The sequence below is a fragment of the Aristolochia californica genome, unplaced genomic scaffold (assembly GCF_029961685.1).
Source record: "Aristolochia californica isolate CCGP_79_NKW_82.1479 unplaced genomic scaffold, dmAriCali1.0.hap1 SCAF_5, whole genome shotgun sequence".
NCBI classification, from domain to species: Eukaryota; Viridiplantae; Streptophyta; class Magnoliopsida; order Piperales; family Aristolochiaceae; genus Aristolochia; species Aristolochia californica.
The window spans coordinates 28,010,273-28,029,679 of NW_027182214.1; positions in this window are offsets into that span (position 1 = coordinate 28,010,273).

Consider the following 19,407-nt stretch of genomic DNA (forward strand, 5'->3'; position numbering starts at 1 on the left):
CCACACATCAACTATAAAATTTTTATTTTGTTGTGATCTTTTTTGCCTTTTTTGTTTACGGGATGAAGGGGGTTCGGAAACTCAAAGTTCTGATTTAAGAAAAATGTGTACATCTAAAATGGAAATGCACAATGCACAAATGTAGAGAGAGATATTTCCAAAGAGTGTCTGTATGTTTTAGGGATCGTATGCACTCTTTCGTTTTTATATCTAAAGTTTTGCAATCGTCTGGAAACGAGGGAGGCGGGCGATTTTTAACTGAGTGTTGACTTCAAATCCATAAGTCATTTCTTACAAAAATAAAGCCCGTTACGCATGACAAAACACTTTACAATGTTCTATGATTGTTAGCTCAACTTTTTGAATATGGGCAAAATAATGACTTGTTTGACTTGGGCAAATATCCCACCGCACGTTCGCTTGAGAATTTAATGAGTGTTTGTTATTCTCTTTAAAAGCTTTGGATCCATAGGTCATTTGAATCTTTAACATGTTTCTGGCATGCATACCCATTTTCAAAACATGTGTAGAAAAAATCTCCTTCATGTAAAATTCCAAGATATTAGTTTTGGACTAGTGGAATTTCCCAAACTTGGATAACAAAACTTTTGTGTTCATTTGTGGTGTGTGAATAAATTTTCTTCATTTACTTTTTTTTATTGTTTTAAACTTTTTTCCATACATCAACTATGAAATTTTCATTTTGCTGTGATCTATTTGCATTTTTTGTTTACGGGATGAAGGGACAGCGAAAAACTTGAAGTTTTGATTTAAGAAAAATGTGTACATCTAAAATGGAAATACACAATGCTCATATGTAGAGAGAGATAATTCCAAAGAGTGTCTGTAATTTTTAGGGATTGTAAGCACCTTTTCGTTTTTATATCTCAGGTTTTGCAATCGTCGGGAAAAATGGGTTGCGGAGGATTTTTAACTGAGTGTTGAATTGAGATCCATAAGTCATTTCAAACAAAAATATAGCCCGTTACGCATGATAAATCACTTTACAATCATCAATGATTAGTTATTTCAGCTTTTTTCAAATGGGAAAAATAATGACATGTTTGACTCGGGTAAATATCCCAACGCAAGTTCACTTGAGAATTTAATGAGCGTTTGTTATTCTCATTAAAAGCTTTGGATCCATAAGTCATTTGAATCTTTAACATGTTTCAAGCATGCATATCCATTTTTAAAACATGTGGAAAAAATCTCCTTCATGTAAAATTCCAAGCTTAATAGGGTTGGACTAATGGAATTTCCCAAACTTGGATAATAAAACTTTTGTGTTCATTTGTGGTGTGTGAATAGATATTTTTTATTTACATTAGTTATTATTTAAAATATTTTTTAGACCTCAACTATAAAATTTTTATTTTGTTGTAATCTTTTTTGACTTTTTTGTTTACGGGATGAAGGGGGAGTGAAAACTCAAAGTTCTGATTTAAGAAAAAAGTGTACATCTAAAATGGAAATGTACAATGCAAAAATGTAGAGAGAGATATTTCCAAAGAGTGTCTGTATGTTTTAGGGATCGTATGCACTCTTTCGTTTTTATATCTAAGGTTTTGCAATCATCGGGAAACGGGGGAGGCGGGCGATTTTTAACTGAGTGTTGACTTCAAATCCATAAGTTATTTCTTCAAAAAATATAGCCCGTTACGCATGACAAATCACTTTACAATGTTCTATGATTGTTAGCTCAACTTTTTGAATAATGGCAAAATAATGGCTTGTTTGACTCGGGCAAATATCCCACCGCACGTTCACTTGAGAATTTAATGAGCGTTTGTTATTCTGTTTAAAAGCTTTGGATCCATAGGTCATTTGAATCTTTAACATGTTTCTGGCATGCATACCCATTTTTAAAACATGTGTAGAAAAAATCTCCTTCGTGTATAATTCCAAGATATTAGTTTTGGACTAGTGGAATTTCCCAAACTCTGATAACAAAACTTTTCTATTCATTTGTGGTGTGTGAATAAATTTTCTTCATTTACTTTTTTTATTGTTTTAAACTTTTTCCGTACATCAACTATGAAATTTTCATTTTGCTATGATCTATTTGCCTTTTTTGTTTACGGGATGAAGGGAGAGCGAAAAACTCGAAGTTTTGATTTAAGAAAAATGTGTACATCTAAAACGGAAATGCACAATGCACATATGACGAGAGTGATAATTCCAAAGAGTGTCTGTAATTTTTAGGGATTGTAAGCACCTTTTCGTTTTTATATCTCAGGTTTTGCAATCGTCGGGAAAAATGGGTTGCGGAGGATTTTTAACTGAGTATTGAATTGCAATCCATAAGTCATTTCGTAAAAAAATGTAGCCCGTTAAGCATGATAAATCACATTACAATCATCTATGATTATTTATGTCAGCGTTTAGCAAATGGGCAAAATAATGGCATGTTTGACTCGGGTAAATATCCCACTGCAAGTTCACTTGAGAATTTAATGAGCGTTTGTTATCCTCTTTAAAAGTTTTACATCCAAAGCTCATTTGCATCTTTAACATGTTTCAAACATGCATATCCATTTTTAAAACATGTGTGGATGAAATCTTTTTCTTGCAAAATTCCAAGCAATTAGGGTTAAACTAGTGGAAGTTCCCAAAATTGGATAACAAAACTTTTGTGTTCATTTGTGTTGGGAGAATAAATTTTCTTTATTTATATTTGTTATTGTTTTAAATTTTTTCCATACATCAACTATAAAATTTTCATTTTGTTGTAAGCTTTTTGCCTTGTTTGTTTTCGAGATGGAGGGAGAGCGAAAAGTCAAATTTTTGATTTAAGAAAAAAGTGAACATCTAAAATGGAAAAGCACAATAAACAATTGTAGGGAGAGATAATTCCAAAGAGTTTCTGTAATTTTTAGGGATTGTAAGCTCTTTTTCGTTTTTATATCTCAGGTTTTGCAATCGTCGGGAAAAATTGGTGGCAGAGGATTTGTAACTGAGTGTTGAATTACAATCCATAAGTCATTTCATACAAAAATATAGCCCGTTACGCATGATAAATCACTTTACAATCATCTATGATTGTTAGATCAAATTTTTGAAAATGGGCAAAATAATGACTAGTTAGACTCGGTTAAATATCCCACCGCACATTCACTTGAGAATTTAATGAGCGTTTGTTATTCTGTTTAAAAGATTTGGATCCATAAGTCATTTGAATCTTAAACATGTTTCAAGCATGTATATCAGTTTTTAAAACATGTGTAGAAAAAATCTCCTTCATGTAAAATTCCAAGCTTAATAGGGTTGGACTAATGGAATTTCCCAAACTTAGATAACAAAACTTTGTGTTCATTTGTGGTGTGTGAATAGATATTTTTTATTTACATTAGTTATTATTTTAAATATTTTCCACACATCAACTATAAAATTTTTATTTTGTTGTGATCTTTTTTGCCTTTTTTGTTTACGGGATGAAGGGAGTTCGGAAACTCAAAGTTCTGATTTAAGAAAAATGTGTACATCTAAAATGGAAATGCACAATGCACAAATGTAGAGAGAGATATTTCCAAAGAGTGTCTGTATGTTTTAGGGATCGTATGCACTCTTCCGTTTTTATATCTAAGGTTTTGTAATCTTCAGGAAACGGGGGAGGAGGGCGATTTTTAACTGAGTGTTGACTTCAAATACAAAAGTCATTTCTTACAAAAATATAGCCTGTTACACATGACAAATCACCTTACAATTTTCTATGATTGTTAGCTCATGTTTTTGAGTATGGCCAAAATAATGGATTATTTGACTCGGTCAAATATCCCACCACACGTTCACTTGAGAATTTAATGAGCGTTTGTTATTCTCTTTAAAAGCTTTGGATCCATAGGTCATTTGAATCTTTAACATGTTTCTGGCATGCATACCCATTTTTAAAACATGTGTAGAAAAAATCTCCTTCATGTAAAATTCCAAGATATTAGTTTTGGACTAGTGGAATTTCCGAAACTTGGATATCATTTGTGGTGTGTGAATAAATTTTCTTCATTTACTTTTTTTATTGTTTTAAACTTTTTCCATAAATCGACTATGAAATTTTCATTTTGCTGTGATCTATTTGCCTTTTTTGTTTACGGGATGAAAGGAGAGTGAAAAACTCGAAGTTTTGATTTAAGAAAAATGTGTACATCTAAAATGGAAATGCACAATGCACATATGTAGAGAGAGATAATTCATAAGAGTGTCTGTAATTTTTAGGCATTGTAAGCACCTTTTCGTTTTTATATCTCAGGTTTTGCAATCGTAGGGAAAAATGGGTTGCGGAGGATTTTTAACTGAGTGTTGAATTGCAATCCATAAGTCATTTCATACAAAAATATAGCCTGTTACGCATGATAAATCACATTACAATCATCTATGATTAATTATGTCAGCTTTTTGCAAATGGGCAAAATAATGGCATGTTTGACTCGAGTAAATATCCCACCGCAAGTTCACTTGAGAATTTAATGAGCGTTTGTTATTCTCTTTAAAAGCTTTGCATCGATAGCTCATTTGCATCTTTTACATGTTTCAAACATGCATATCCATTTTAAAACATGTGTGGATGAAATCTCTTTCTTGCAAAATTCCAAGCTATAAGGGTTAAACTAGTGGAATTTCCAAAAATTGGATAACAAAACTTTTGTGTTCATTTGTGTTGGACGAATAATTTCCTTTATTTATATTTTTCATTGTTTTACATTTTTTCCATACATCAACTATAAAATTTTCATTTTGTAGTAAGCTTTTTGCCTTGTTTGTTTTCGGGAAAAAGGGAGAGTGAAAAGTCAAAGTTTTGATTTAAGAAAAAAGTGTACATCTAAAATGGAAAAGCACAATGCACTAATTGTAGGGAGAGATAATTCTAAAGAGTGTCTATAATTTTTAGGGATTGTAAGCTCTTTTTAGTTTTTATATCTCAGGTTTTGCAATCGTTGGGAAAAATTGGTGGCAGAGGATTTTTAACTGAGTGTTGAATTGCAATCCATAAGTCATTTCATACAAAAATATAGCCCGTTACGCAAGATAAATCACTTTACAATCTTCTATGATTGTCAGATGAAATTTTTGAAAATGGGCAAAATAATGACTTGTTAGACTCGGGTAAATATCCCACCGCACGTTCACTTGAGAATTTAATGAGCGTCGTTATTCTCTTTAAAAGCTTTGGAGCCATAAGTCATTTGAATCTTTAACATGTTTCAAGCATGCATATCCATTTTTAAAACATGTGTAGAAAAAATCTCCTTCATGTAAAATTCCAAGCGTAATAGGGTTGGACTTATGGAATTTCCTAAACTTGGATAACAAAACTTTTGTGTTCATTTGTGGTGTGTGAATAGATATTTTTTATTTACATTAGTTATTATTTTAAATATTTTCCACACATCAACTATAAAATTTTTATTTTGTTGTGATCTTTTTTGCCTTTTTTGTTTACAGGATGAAGGGGGAGCGAAACCTCAAAGTTCTGATTGAAGAAAAAAGTGTACATCTAAAATGGAAATGCACAATGCACAAATGTAAAGAGAGATATTTCCAAAGAGTGTATGTATGTTTTAGGGACCGTATGCACTCTTTCGTTTTTATATCTAAGGTTTTGCAATCGTCGGGAAACGGGGGAAGCGGGAGATTTTTAACTGAGTGTTGACTTCAAATCCATAAGTCATTTCTTACAAAAATATAGCCCATTACGCATGACAAATCACCTTACAATGTTCTATGATTGTTAGCTCAACTTTTTGAACATGGGAAAAATAATGGCTTATTTGACTCGGGCAAATATCCCACCGCACATTCACTTGAGAATTTAATGAGCGTTTATTATTCTCTTTAAACCCTATGGATCCATAGGTCATTTGAATCTTTAACATGTTTCTGGCATGCATACCCATTTTTAAAACATGTGTAGAAAAAATCTCCTTCACGTAAAATTCCAAGATATTAGTTTTGGACTAGTGGTATTTCCCAAACTTGGATAACCAAACTTTTGTGTTCATTTGTGGTATGCGAATAAATTTTCTTCATTTACTTTTTTTATTGTTTTAAACTTTCTCCGTTCATAAACTATGAAATTTTCATTTTGCTGTGATCTATTTGCCTTTTTTGTTTACGGGATGAAGGGAGAGCGAAAAACTCTAAGTTTTGATTTAAGAAAAATGTGTACATCTAAAACGGAAATGCACAATGCACATAAGTAGAGAGAGATAATTCCAAAGAGTGTCTTTAATTTTTAGGGATTGTAAGCACCTTTTCGTTTTTATATCTCATGTTTTGCAAGCGTCGGGAAAAAAAGGTTGCGGAGGATTTTTAACTGAGTGTTGAATTGCAATCCATAACTCATTTCATACAAAAATATAGCTCGTTACGCATGATAAATCACATACATTCATCTATGATTAATTATGTCAGCTTTTTGCGAATGGGCAAAATAATGGCATGTTTGACTCGGGTAAATATCCCACCGCAAGTTCACTTGAGAATTTAATGAGCGTTTTTTATTCTCTTTAAAAGCTTTGCATCCATAGCTCATTTGCATCTTTAACATGTTTCATACATGCATATCCATCTTTAAAACATGTGTGGATGAAATCTCCGTCGTGCAAAATCCCAAGCTATTAGGGTTAAACTAGTGGAATTTCCCAAAATCGGATAACAAAACTTTTGTGTTCATTTGTGTTGGGCGAATAAATTTTCTTTATTTAAATTTGTTATTGTTTTAAATTTTTTCCCTAGATCAACTATAAAATTTTCATTTTGTTGTAAGCTTTTTGCCTTGTTTGTTATCGGGATGAAGGGAGAGCGAAAAGTCAAAGTTTTGATTTAAGAAAAAGTGTACATCTAAAATTGAAATGCACAATGCACAATTGTAGGGAGAGATAATTACAAAGGGTGTCTGTAATTTTGAGGGATTGTAAGTTCTTTTTAGTTTTTATATCTCAGGTTTTGCAATCGTCGGGAAAAATTGGTGGCAGAGGATTTTTAACTGAGTGTTGAATTGCAATCCATAAGTTATTTCGTACAAAAATAAAGCCCGTTACGCATGATAAATCACTTTACAATCATCTATGATTGTTAGATCAAATTTTTGAAAATGGGCAAAATAATGACTTGTTAGACTCGGGTGAATATCCCACCGCACATTCACTTGAGAATTTAATGAGCGTTTGTTATTCTCTTTAAAAGCTTTGGATCCATAAGTCATTTGAATCTTTAACATGTTTAAAGCATGCATATCCATTTTTAAAACATGTGTAGAAAAAATCTCCTTCATGTAAAATTCCAAGCTTAATAGGGTTGGACTAATGGAATTTCCCAAACTTGGATAACCAAACTTTTGTGTTCATTTGTGGTGTGTGAATAGATATTTTTTATTTACATTAGTTATTATTTTAAATATTTTCCACACATCAACTATAAATTTTTTATTTTGTTGTGATCTTTTTTGCCTCTTTACTTGATGGGATGAAGGGGGAGCGAAAAGTCAAAGTTCTGATTTAAGAAAAAAGTGTACATCTAAAATGGAAATACCCAATGCACAAATGTAGAGAGAGATATTTCCAAAGAGTGTCTGTATGTTTTAGGGATCGTATGTACTCTTTCATTTTTATATCTAAGGTTTTGCAATCGTCGGGAAAAGGGGGACGCGGGCGATTTTTAACTGAGTGTTCACTTCAAATCCATAAGTCATTTCTTACAAAAATATAGCCCGTTACGCATGACAAATCACTTTACAATAACCTATGATTGTTAGCTCAACTTTTTGAATATGGGCAAAATAATGGCTTGTTTGACTCGGGCAAATATCCCACCGCGCGTTCACTTGAGAATTTAATGAGCGTTTGTTATTCTCTTTAAAAGCTTTGGATCCATAGGTCATTTGAATCTTTAACATGTTTCTGGCATGCATATCCATTTTTAAAACATGTGTAGAAAAAATCTCCTTCTTGTAAAATTCCAAGATATTAGTTTTGGACTAGTGGAATTTCCCAAACTTGGATAACAAAACTTTTGTGTTCATTTGTGGTGTGAGAATAAATTTTGTTCATTTACTTTTTTTATAGTTTTAAAATTTTTTCGTACATCAACTACGAAATTTTCATTTTGCTGTGATCTATGTCCCATTTTTGTTTACGGGATGAAGGGAGCGCAAAAAAGTCAAAGTTTTGATTTAAGAAAAATGTGTACATCTAAAACGAAAATGCACAATGCACAAATGTAGAGAGAGATAATTCCAAAGAGTGTCTGTAATTTTTAGGGATTGTAAGCACATTTTCCTTTTTATATCTAAGGTTTTGCAATCGTCGGGAAAAATGGGTTGCGGAGGATTTTTAACCGACTGTTGAATTGCAATCCATAAGTCATTTCATAGAAAAGTATAGCCCGTTACGCAAAATATCCATAAATCACATTACAATCATCTATGATTAATTATGTCAACTTTTTGCAAATGGGCAAAATAATGGCATGTTTGACTCGGGTAAATATCCCACCGCAAGTTTACTTGAGAATTTATTGAGCGTTTGTTATTCTCTTTAAAAGCTTTGCATCCATAGCTCATTTGCATCTTTAACATGTTTCAAACATGCATATCCATTTTTAAAACATGTGTGGATGAAATATCTTTCTTGCAAAATTCCAAGCTATTAGGGTTAAACTAGTGGAATTTCCCAAAATTGGATAAGAAAACTTTTGTGTTCATAAATGTTGGGTGAATAAATTTTCTTTATTTATATTTGTTATTTTTTTAAATTTTTTCCATACATCAACTATAAAATTTTCATTTTGTTGTAAGCTTTTTTCCTTGTTTGTTTTCGGGATGAAGGGAGAGCGAAATGTCAAATTTTGATTTAAGAAAAAAGTGTACATCTAAAATGGAAAAGCACAATGCACAATTGTAGGGAGAGATAATTCCAAAGAGTGTCTGTAATTTTTAGGGATTTTAAGCTCTTTTTAGTTTTTATATCTCAGGTTTTGCAATCGTCGGGAAAAATTGGAGGCTGAGGATTTTTAACTGAGTGTTGAATTGCAGTCCATAAGTCATTTCATACAAAAATATAGCCCGTTACGTATGATAAATCACTTTACAATCATCTATGATTGTTAGATCAAATTTTTGAAAAAGGGCAAAATAATGGCTTGTTTGACTCGGGGAAATATCCCAGCGCACGTTCACTTGAGATTTAATGAGCGTTTGTTATTCTCTTTAAAAGCTTTAGATCCATAGGTCATTTGAATCTTTAACATGTTTCAAGCATGCATATCCATTTTTAAAACATGTGTAGAAAAAATCTCCTTCATGAAAATTCCAAGCTTAATAGGGTTGTACTAATGGAATTTTCCAAACATGGATAACAAAACTTTTGTGTTCATTTGTGGTGTGTGAATAGATATTTTTTATTTACATTAGTTATTATTTTAAATATATTCCACACGTCAACTATAAAATATTTATTTTGCTATGATCTTTATTGCCTTTTTTTGTTTACGGGATGAAGGGGGAGCGAAAACTCAAGCTTCTAATTTAAGAAAAAAGTGTACATCTAAAATGGAAATGCACAATGCACAAATGTAGAGAGAGATATTTCCAAAGAGTGTCTGTATGTTTTAGGGATCGTATGCACTCTTTCATTTTTATATCTAAGGTTTTGCAGTTGTCGGGAAATGGGGGAGGCAGGCGATTTTTAACTGAGTGTTGAATTGCAGTCCATAAGTCATTTCATACAAAAATATAGCCAGTTACGTGTGATAAATAACTTTACAATCATCTATGATTGTTAGATCAAATTTTTGAAAATGGGCAAAATAATGACTTGTTAGACTCGGGTAAATATCCCACCGCACGTTCACTTGAGAATTTAATAAGTGTTTGTTATTCTCTTTGAAAGCTTTGGATCCATAGGTCATTTGAATCTTTAACATGTTTCAAGCATGCATATCTATTTTTAAAACATGTGTAGAAAAAATCTCCTTCATGTAAAATTCCAAGCTTAATAGGGTTGGACTAATGGAATTTCCCAAACTTGGATAACAAAACTTTTGTGTTCATTTGTGGTGTGTGAATAGATATTTTTTATTTACCCTAGTTATTATTTTGAATATTTTCCACACATCAACTGTAAAATTTTTATTTTGTTGTCATCTTTTTTGCCTTTTTTGTTTACGGGATGAAGGGAGAGCGAAAACTAAAAATTCAGATTTAAGAAAAAATTATACATCTAAAATGGAAATGCAGAATGCACAAATGTAGAGAGAGATTTTTCCAAAGAGTGTCTGTATGTTGTTGGGATCGTATGCACTCTTTCCTTTTTATATTTAAGGTTTTGCAATCGTCGGGAAATGGGGGATGCGGGCGATTTTTAACTGAGTGTTGACTTCAAATCAATAAGTAATTTCTTACAAAAATATAGCCCATTACGCATAACAAATAACTTTACAATCATCTATGATTTTTAGCTCAACTTTTTGAATATGGGAAAAATAATGGCTTGTTTGACTCGGGAAAATATCCCACCGCACGTTCACTAGAGAATTTAATGAGTGTTTGTTATTCTCTTTAAAAGCTTTGGATCCATAGGTCATTTGAATCTTGAACATGTTTCTGGCATGCATATCCATTTTTAAAACATGTGTAGAAAAAAATCTGCTTCATATGAAATTCCAAGATATTAGTTTTGGACTAGTGGAATTTCCCAAACTGGATAGCAAAACTTTTGTCTTCATTTGTGGTGTGTTAATAATTTTTCTTCATTTACTTTTTTTATTGTTTCAAAATTTTTCCGTACGTCAACTATGAAATTTTCTTTTTGCTGTGATCTATTTGTCTTTTTTGTTTACGGGATGAAGGGATAGCAAAAAACTCGAAGTTTTGATTTATGAAAAATATGTACATCTAAAACGGAAATACAAAATGCACATATGTAGAGAGAGATAATTCCAAAGAGTGTCTGTAATTTTTAGGGATTGTAAGCACCTTTTCGTTTTTATATCTCAGGTTTTGCAATCGTCGGGAAAAATGGGTTGCGGAGGATTTTTAACTGAGTGTTGAATTGCAATCCATAAGTCATTTCATACAAAAATATAGCCCTTTACGTAGGATAAATCACTTTAAACTCATCTATGATTAATTATGTCAGCTTTTTCTAAATGGGCAAAATAATGGCATGTTTGACTCGGGTAAATATTCCATTGCAAGTTCACTTGAGAATTTAATAAGCGTTTGTTATTCTCTTTAAAAGCTTTGCATCCATAGCTCATTTGCATCTTTAACATGTTTCAAACATGCATATCCATTTTTAAGACAAGTGTGGATGAAATCTCTTTCTTGCAAAATTCCAAGCTATTAGGGTTAAACAAGTGGAATTTCCCAAATTTGGATCACAAAACTTTTGTGTTCATTTGTGTTAGGTGAATAAATTTTATTTATTTATATTTTTTATTGTTTTAAGTTTTCCATTCATCAACTATAAATTTTTCATTTTGTTGTAAGCTTTTTGCCTTGTTTGTTTTCGGGATGAAAGGAGAGTGAAAAGTCAAAGTTTTGATTTAAGAAAAAAGTGTACATCTAAAATGGAAAAGCACAATGCACAATTGTAGGGAGAGATAATTCCAAAGTGTGTCTGTAATTTTTAGAGATTGTAAGCTCTTTGTAGTTTTTATATCTCAGGTGCTGCAATCCTCGGGAAAAATTGGTGGCAGAGAATTTTTAACTGAGTGTTGAATTGCAATCCATATGTCATTTCATACAAAAATATAGCCCGTTACGCATGATAAATGACTGTACAGTCATCTATGACTGTTAGATCAAATTTTTGAAAATGGGCAAAATAATGACTTGTTAGACTCGGGTAAATATCCCACCCACATTCACTTGAGAATTTAATGAGCATTGGTTATTCTCTTTAAAAGCTTTGGATCCATAGGTCATTTGAATCCTTAACTTGTTTCAAGCCTGCATATCCATTTTTAAAACATGTGTAGAAAAAATCTCCTTCATGTAAAATTCCAAGCTTAATAGGGTTGGACTAATGGAATTTCTCAAACTTGGATAACAAAACTTTTGTGTTCATTTGTGGTGTGTGAATAGATAATTTACATTAGTTATTATTTTAAATATTTTCCACACAGAAATTACAAAATTTTTATTTTGTTGTGATCTTTTTTGCCTTTTTTGTTTACGGGATGAAGGGGGAGAGAAAACTCAAAGTTCTGATTTAAGAAAAAAGTTTACATCTGAAATGGAAATGCACAATGTAAAAATGTAAAGAGAGATATTTCCAAAGAATGTCGGTATGTTTTAGGGATCGTATGCACTCTTTCGTTTTTATATCTAACGTTTTGCAATCGTCGAGAAATGGGGGAGGCGGGCGATTTTTAACTGAGTATTGACTTCAAATCCATAAGTCATTTCTTACAAAAATATAGCCCGTTACGCATGACAAATCACTTTAGAATCATCTATGATTGTTAGCTCAACTTTTTGAATATGGGCAAAATAATGGCTTCTTTGACTCGGGCAAATATCCCACCGCACGTTCACACTAGAATTTAATGAGCGTTTGTTATTCTCTTTAAAAGATTTGGATCCATAGGTCATACAAATCTTTAACATGTTTCTGGCATGTATATCCATTTTTAAAACATGTGTAGAAAAAATCTCCTTCATGTATAATTCCAAGATATTAGTTTTGGACTAGTGGAATTTCCCAAACTTGGATAACAAAACTTTTGTGTTCATTTGTGGTGTGTGAATAAATTTTCTTCATTTAGTTTTTTTATTGTTTTAAACTTTTTTCGTACATCAACTATGAAATTTTCATTTTGCTGTGATCTATTTGCCTTTTTTTTTACGGGATGAAGGGAGAGCGAAAAACTCGAAGTTTTGCAATCATCAGGAAAAATTGGTGGCATAGGATTTTTAACTGAGTGTTGAATTGCAATCCATAAGTCATTTCATACAAAAATATAGCCCGCTACGCATGATAAATCACATTACAATCATCTATGATTAATTTTGTCAGCTATTTGTAAATGGGCAAAATAATGGCATGTTCGACTCGGGTAAATATCCCACGTCAAGTTCACTTGAGAATTTAATGAGCGTTTGTTATTCTCTTTAAAAGCTTTGCATCCATAGCTCATTTGCATCTTTAACATGTTTCAAACATGCATATCCATTTTTAAAACATGTGTAGACGAATTAGCTTTCTGGCAAAATTCAAAGCTATTAGGGTTAAACTAGTGGAATTTCCCAAAATTGGATAACGAAACTTTTGTGTTCATTTGTGTTGGGTGAATAAATTTTCTTTATTTATATTTTTTATTGTTTTAAATTTTTTCCATACATACTCTATAAAATTTTAATTTTGTTGTAAGCTTTTCGCCTTGTTTGTTTTCGGGATGAAGGGAGAGCGAAAAGTCAAAGTTTTGATTTAAGAAAAAAGTGTATATCTAAAATGGAAAAGCACAATGCACAATTTTAGGGAGAGATAATTCCAAAGAGTGTCTGTAATTTTTAGGGATTGTAAGCTCTTTTTAGTTTTTATATGTCAGGTTTTGCAATCGTCGGGAAAAATTTGTGGTAGAGGATTTTTAACTGAGTGTTGAATTGCAATCCATAAGTCATTTCATACAAAAATATAGCCCGTTACGCACGATAAATCACTTTACAATCATCTATGATTGTTAGATCAAATTTTTAAAATGGGCAAAATAATGACTTGTTAGACTCGGGTAAATATCCCACTGCACGTTCACTTGAAAATTTAATGAGCGTTTGTTATTCTCTTTAAAAGCTTTGGATCCATAGGTCATTTGAATCTTAAACATGTATCAAGCATGCATTTCCATTTTTAAAACATGTGTAGAAAAATCTCCTTCATGTAAAATTCCAAGCTTAATAGGGTTGGAGTAATGGAATTTCCCAGACTTGGATAAACAAACTTTTGTGTTCATTTGTGGTGTGTGAATAGATATTTTTTATTTATATTAGTAATTATTTTAAATATTTTCCACACATCAACTATAAAATTTTTATTTTGTTGTAATCGTTTTTGCCTTTTTTGTTTTCGGGATGAAGGGGGAGCGAAAACTCAAAGTTCTGATTTAAGAAAAAAGTGTACATCTAAAATGGAAATGCACAATGCACAAATGTAGAGAGAGATAATTCCAAAGAGTGTCTGTATGTTTTAGGGATCGTATGCACTTTTTGGTTTTTATATCTAAGGTTTTGCAATCATCGGGAAACGAGGGAGGCGGGCGATTTTTAACTGAGTGTTGACTTCAAATCAATAAGTCATTTCTTACAAAAATATAGCCAGTTACGCATGACAAATCACTTTACAATCATCTATGATTGTTAGCTCAACTTTTTGAATATGGACAAAATAATGGCTTGTTTGACTCGGGCAAATATCCCACTCCATGTTCACTTGAGAATTTAATGAGCATTTGTTATTCTCTTTAAAAGCTTTCGATCCATAGGTCATTTGAATCTTTAACATGTTTCTGGCATGCATATCCATTTTTAAAACATTTGTAAAAAAAATCTCCTTGTTGTAAAATTCCAAGATATTAGTTTTGGACTAGTGGAAGTTCCCAAACATGGATAACAAAACTTTCGTGTTCATTTGTGGTGTGTGAATAAATTTTCTTTATTTACTTTTTTTATTGTGTTAAAATTTTTCCGTAAAGAAAAAAGTGTCCATCTAAAACGGAAATGCACAATGCACATATGTAGAGAGAGATAATTCCAAAGAGTGTCTGTAATATTTAGGGATTGTAAGCACCTTTTAATTTTTATATCTCAGGTTTTGCAATCGTCGGGAAAAATGGGTTGCGGAGGATTTTTAACTGAGTGTTGAATTGCAATCCATAAGTCATTTCATACAAAAATATAGCTCGTTACGCATGACAAATCACATTACAATCATCTATGATTAATTATGTCAGCTCTTTGCAAATGGGCAAAATAATGGCATGTTTGACTCGGGTAAATATCCCACCGCATGTTCACTTGAGAATTTAATGAGCGTTTGTTATTCTCCTTAAAAGCTTTGCATCCATAGCTCATTTGCCTCTTTAACATGTTTCAAACAGGCACATCAATTTTTAAAACAAGTGTGAACGAAATCTCTTTCTTGCAAAATTCCAAGCTATTAGGGTTAAACTAGAGGAATTTCCCAAAATTGGATAACAAAACTTTTGTGTTCATTTGTGTTGGGTGAATAAATTTTCTTTATTTAAATCGGTTATTGTTTTAAACTTTTTCCATACATCAACTATAAAATTTTCATTTTGTTGTAAGTTTTTTGCCTTGTTTGTTTTCGGGATGAAGGGAGAGCGAAATGTCAAAGTTTTGATTTAAGAAAAAAGTGAACATCTAAAATGGAAAAGCACAATGCACAATTGTAGGGAGAGATAATTCCAAAGAGTGTCTGCAATTTTTAGGGATTGTAAATTATTTTTAGTTTTTATATCTCAGGTTTTGCAATCGTTGGGCAAAATTGGTGGCAGAGGATTTTTAACTGAGTGTTAAATTGCAATCCATAAGTCATTTCATCCAAAAATATAGCCCGTTATGCATGATAAATCACTTTACAATCATCCATGATTGTTAGATCAAATTTTTGAAAATGGGCAAAATAATGAGTTGTTAGACTAGGGTAAATATCCCACCGCACGTTCACTTGAGAATTTAATGAACGTTTGTTATTCTCTTTAAAAGCTTTGGATCCATAGGTCATTTGAATCTTTAACATGTTTCAAGCATGCATATCCATTTTTAAAACATGTGTAGAAAAAATCTCCTTCATGTAAAATTCCAAGCTTAAAAGGGTTGGACTAATGGAATTTCCCAAACTTGGATAACAAAACTTTTCTGTTCATTTGTGGTGTGTGAATAGATATTTCTTATTTACATTAATTTTTATTTTAAATATTTTCACACTTCAACTATAAAATTTTTATTTTGTTGTGATCTTTTTCGCCTTTTTTGTTTACGGGATGAAGGGGGAGCGAACACTCAATGTTTTGATTTAAGAAAAAATTTTACCTCTAAAATGGAAATGCACAATGCAAAAATGTAGAGAGAGATATTTCCAAAGTGTGTCTGTATGTTATAGGGATCGTATGCACTTTTTCAATTTTATATCTAAGGTTTTGCAATAGTCAGGAAACGGGGGAGGCGGGCCATTTTTAACTCAGTGTTGACTTCATATCCATTAGTCATTTCTTACAAAAAATATAGCCCGTTACGCATGACAAATCACTTTACATTCATCTATGATTGTTAGCTCAACTTTTTTAATATGGGCAAAATAACGGCTTGTTTGACTCGGGAAAATATCCCACCGCACGTTCACATGAGAATTTAATGAGCGTTTATTATTCTCTTTAAAAGCTTTGGATCCATAGGTCATTTGAATCTTTAACATGTTTCTGCCATGCATATCCATTTTTAAAACAAGTTTAGAAAAAATCTCCGTCATGTAAAATTCCAAGATATTAGTTTTGGACTAGTGGAATTTCCCAAACTTGGATAACAAAAATTTTGTGTTCATTTGTTGTGTGTGAATAAATTTTCTTCATTTACTTTTTTTATTGTTTTAAACTTTTTTCGTACATCAACTATGAAATTTTCATTTTGCTATGATCTATTTGCCTTTTTTGTTTACGGGATGTAGCGAGAGCGTAAAACTCGAAGTTTTGATTTAACAAAAATGTGTACATCTAAAACGGAAATGCACAATGCACATATGTAGAGAGAGATAATTCCAAAGAGTGTCTGAAATTTTTAGGGATTGTAAGCACCTTTTCGTTTTTATATCTCAGGTTTTGCAATCATCGGGAAAAATGGGTTGCGTAGGATTTTTAACTGAGTGTTGAATTGCAATCAATAAGTCATTTGATACAAAAATATAGCCCCTTACGAATGATAAATCACATTAAAATCATCTATGATTAATTATGTCAGCTTTTTGCAAATGGGCAAAATAATAGCATGTTTGACTCAGGTAAATATCCCACCGCAAGTTCACTTGAGAATTTGATGAGCGTTTGTTATTCTCTTTAAAAGCATACCTCATTTGCATCTTTAACATGTTTCAAACATGCATATCCATTTTTAAAACATGTGTGGATGAAATCTCTTTCTTGCAAAATTCCAAGCTATTAGGGTTAAACTAGTGGAATTTCCCAAAATTGGATAACAAAACTTTTGTGTTCGTTTGTGTTGGGTGAAGAAATTTTCTTTATTTATATTTGTTATTATTTTAAATTTTTCACATACATCAACTATAAAATTTTCATTTTGCTGTAAGCTTTTTGCCTTGTTTGATTTCGGGATGAAGGGAGAGCAACAAGTCAAAGTTTTGATTTAAGAAAAAAATGTAAAACTAAAATGGAAAAGCACAATGCATAATTTTAGGGAGAGATAATTCCAAAGAGTGTCTGTAATTTTTAGGGATTGTAAGCTCTTTTTAGTTTTTATATCTCAGGTTTTGCAATCATCAGGAAAAATTGGTGACAGAGGATTTTTAGCTGAGTGTTGAATTAAAATCCATAAGTCATTTCATACAAAAATATAGCCCGTTACACATGATAAATCACTTTACAATCATCTATGATTGTTAGATCAAATTTTTGAAAATGGGCAATATAATGACTTGTTTGACTCGGGTAAATATCCCACCGCACGTTCATTTGAGAATTTAATGAGCGTTTGTTATTCTCTTTAAAAGCATTGGATCCATAGCTCATTTTAATCTTTAACATGTTTCAAGCATGAATATCCATTTTTAAAACATGTGTAGAAAAAATCTCCTTCATGTAAAATTCCAAGCTTAATAGGGTTGGACTAATGGAATTTCCCAAACTTGGATAACAAAACTTTTGTGTTCATTTGTGGTGTGTGAATAGATATTTTTTATTTACATTAGTTATTATTTTAAATATTTTTCACACATCAACTATAAAATTTTTATTTTATTGTGATCTTTTTTGCCTTTTTTGTTTACGGGATGAAGGGGGAGCGAAAACTCAAAGTTCTGATTTAAGGAAAAAGTGTACATCTAAAATGGAAATACACAATGCACAAATGTAAAGAGAGATATTTCCAAAGAGTGTCTGTATGTTTTAGGGATCGTATGCACTTTTTCGTTTTTATATCTAAGGTTTTGCAATCGTCGGGAAACGGGGGAGGCGGGCGATTTTTAACTGAGTGTTGACTTCAAATCCATAAGTCATTTCTTACAAAAATATAGCCCGTTACACATGAAAAATCACTTCACAATCATCTATGATTGTTAGCACAACTTTTTGAATATGGGCAAAATAATGGCTTGTTTGACTCGGCCAAATATCCCACCGCACGTTCAATTAAGAATTTAATGAGCGTTTTTTTTTCTCTTTAAAAGCTTTGGATCCATAGGTCATTTGAATATTTACCATGTTTCTGGTATGCATATCCATTTTTAAAACATGTGTATAAAAAATCTCCTTCATGTAAAATTCCAAGAAATTAGTTTTGGACTAGTGGAATTTCCCAAACTTGGATAACAAAACTTTTGTGTTCATTTGTGGTGTGTGAATAAATTTTATTCATTTACTTTTTTTATTGTTTTAAACTTTTTCCGTACATCAATTATGAAATTTTCATTTTGCTGTGATCTATTTGCCTTTTTTGTTTACAGTATGAAGGGAGAGCGAAAAACTCGAAGTTTTGATTTAAGAAAAATGTGTACATCTAAAACGGAAATGCACAATGCACATATGTAGAGAGAGATAATTCCAAAGAGTGTCTGTAATTTGTAGGGATTGTAATCACCTTTTCGTTTTTATATCTCAGGTTTTGCAATTGTCAGGAAAAATGGGTTGCGGTAGATTTTTAACTGAGTGTTCAAATGCAATCCATAAGTTATTTCATACAAAAATATAGCCCTTTACGCATGATAAATCCCACTACAATCATCTATGATTAATTATGTCAGCTTTTTGCAAATGGGCAAAATAATGGCATGTTTAACTTGGGTAAATATCCCACCGCAAGTTCATGTGAGAATTTAATGAGCGTTTGTTATTCTCCTTAAAAACTTTGCATCCATAGCTCATTTGCATCTTTAACATATTTCAAACATGCCTATCCATTTTTAAAACATGTGTTGAGGAAATCTCTTTGTTACAAAATTCCAAGCTATTAGGGTTAAACTAGTGAAATTTCCAAAAATTGGATAACAAAATTTTGTGTTCATTTGTGTTGGGTGAATAAATTTTCTTTATTTATATCTGTTAATGTTTTAAATTTTTTCCATACATCAACTATAAAATTTTCATTTTGTTGTAGGCTTTTTGCCATGTTTGTTTTCGGGATGAAGGGTGAGCGAAAAGTCAAAATTTTGATTTAAGAAAAGAGTG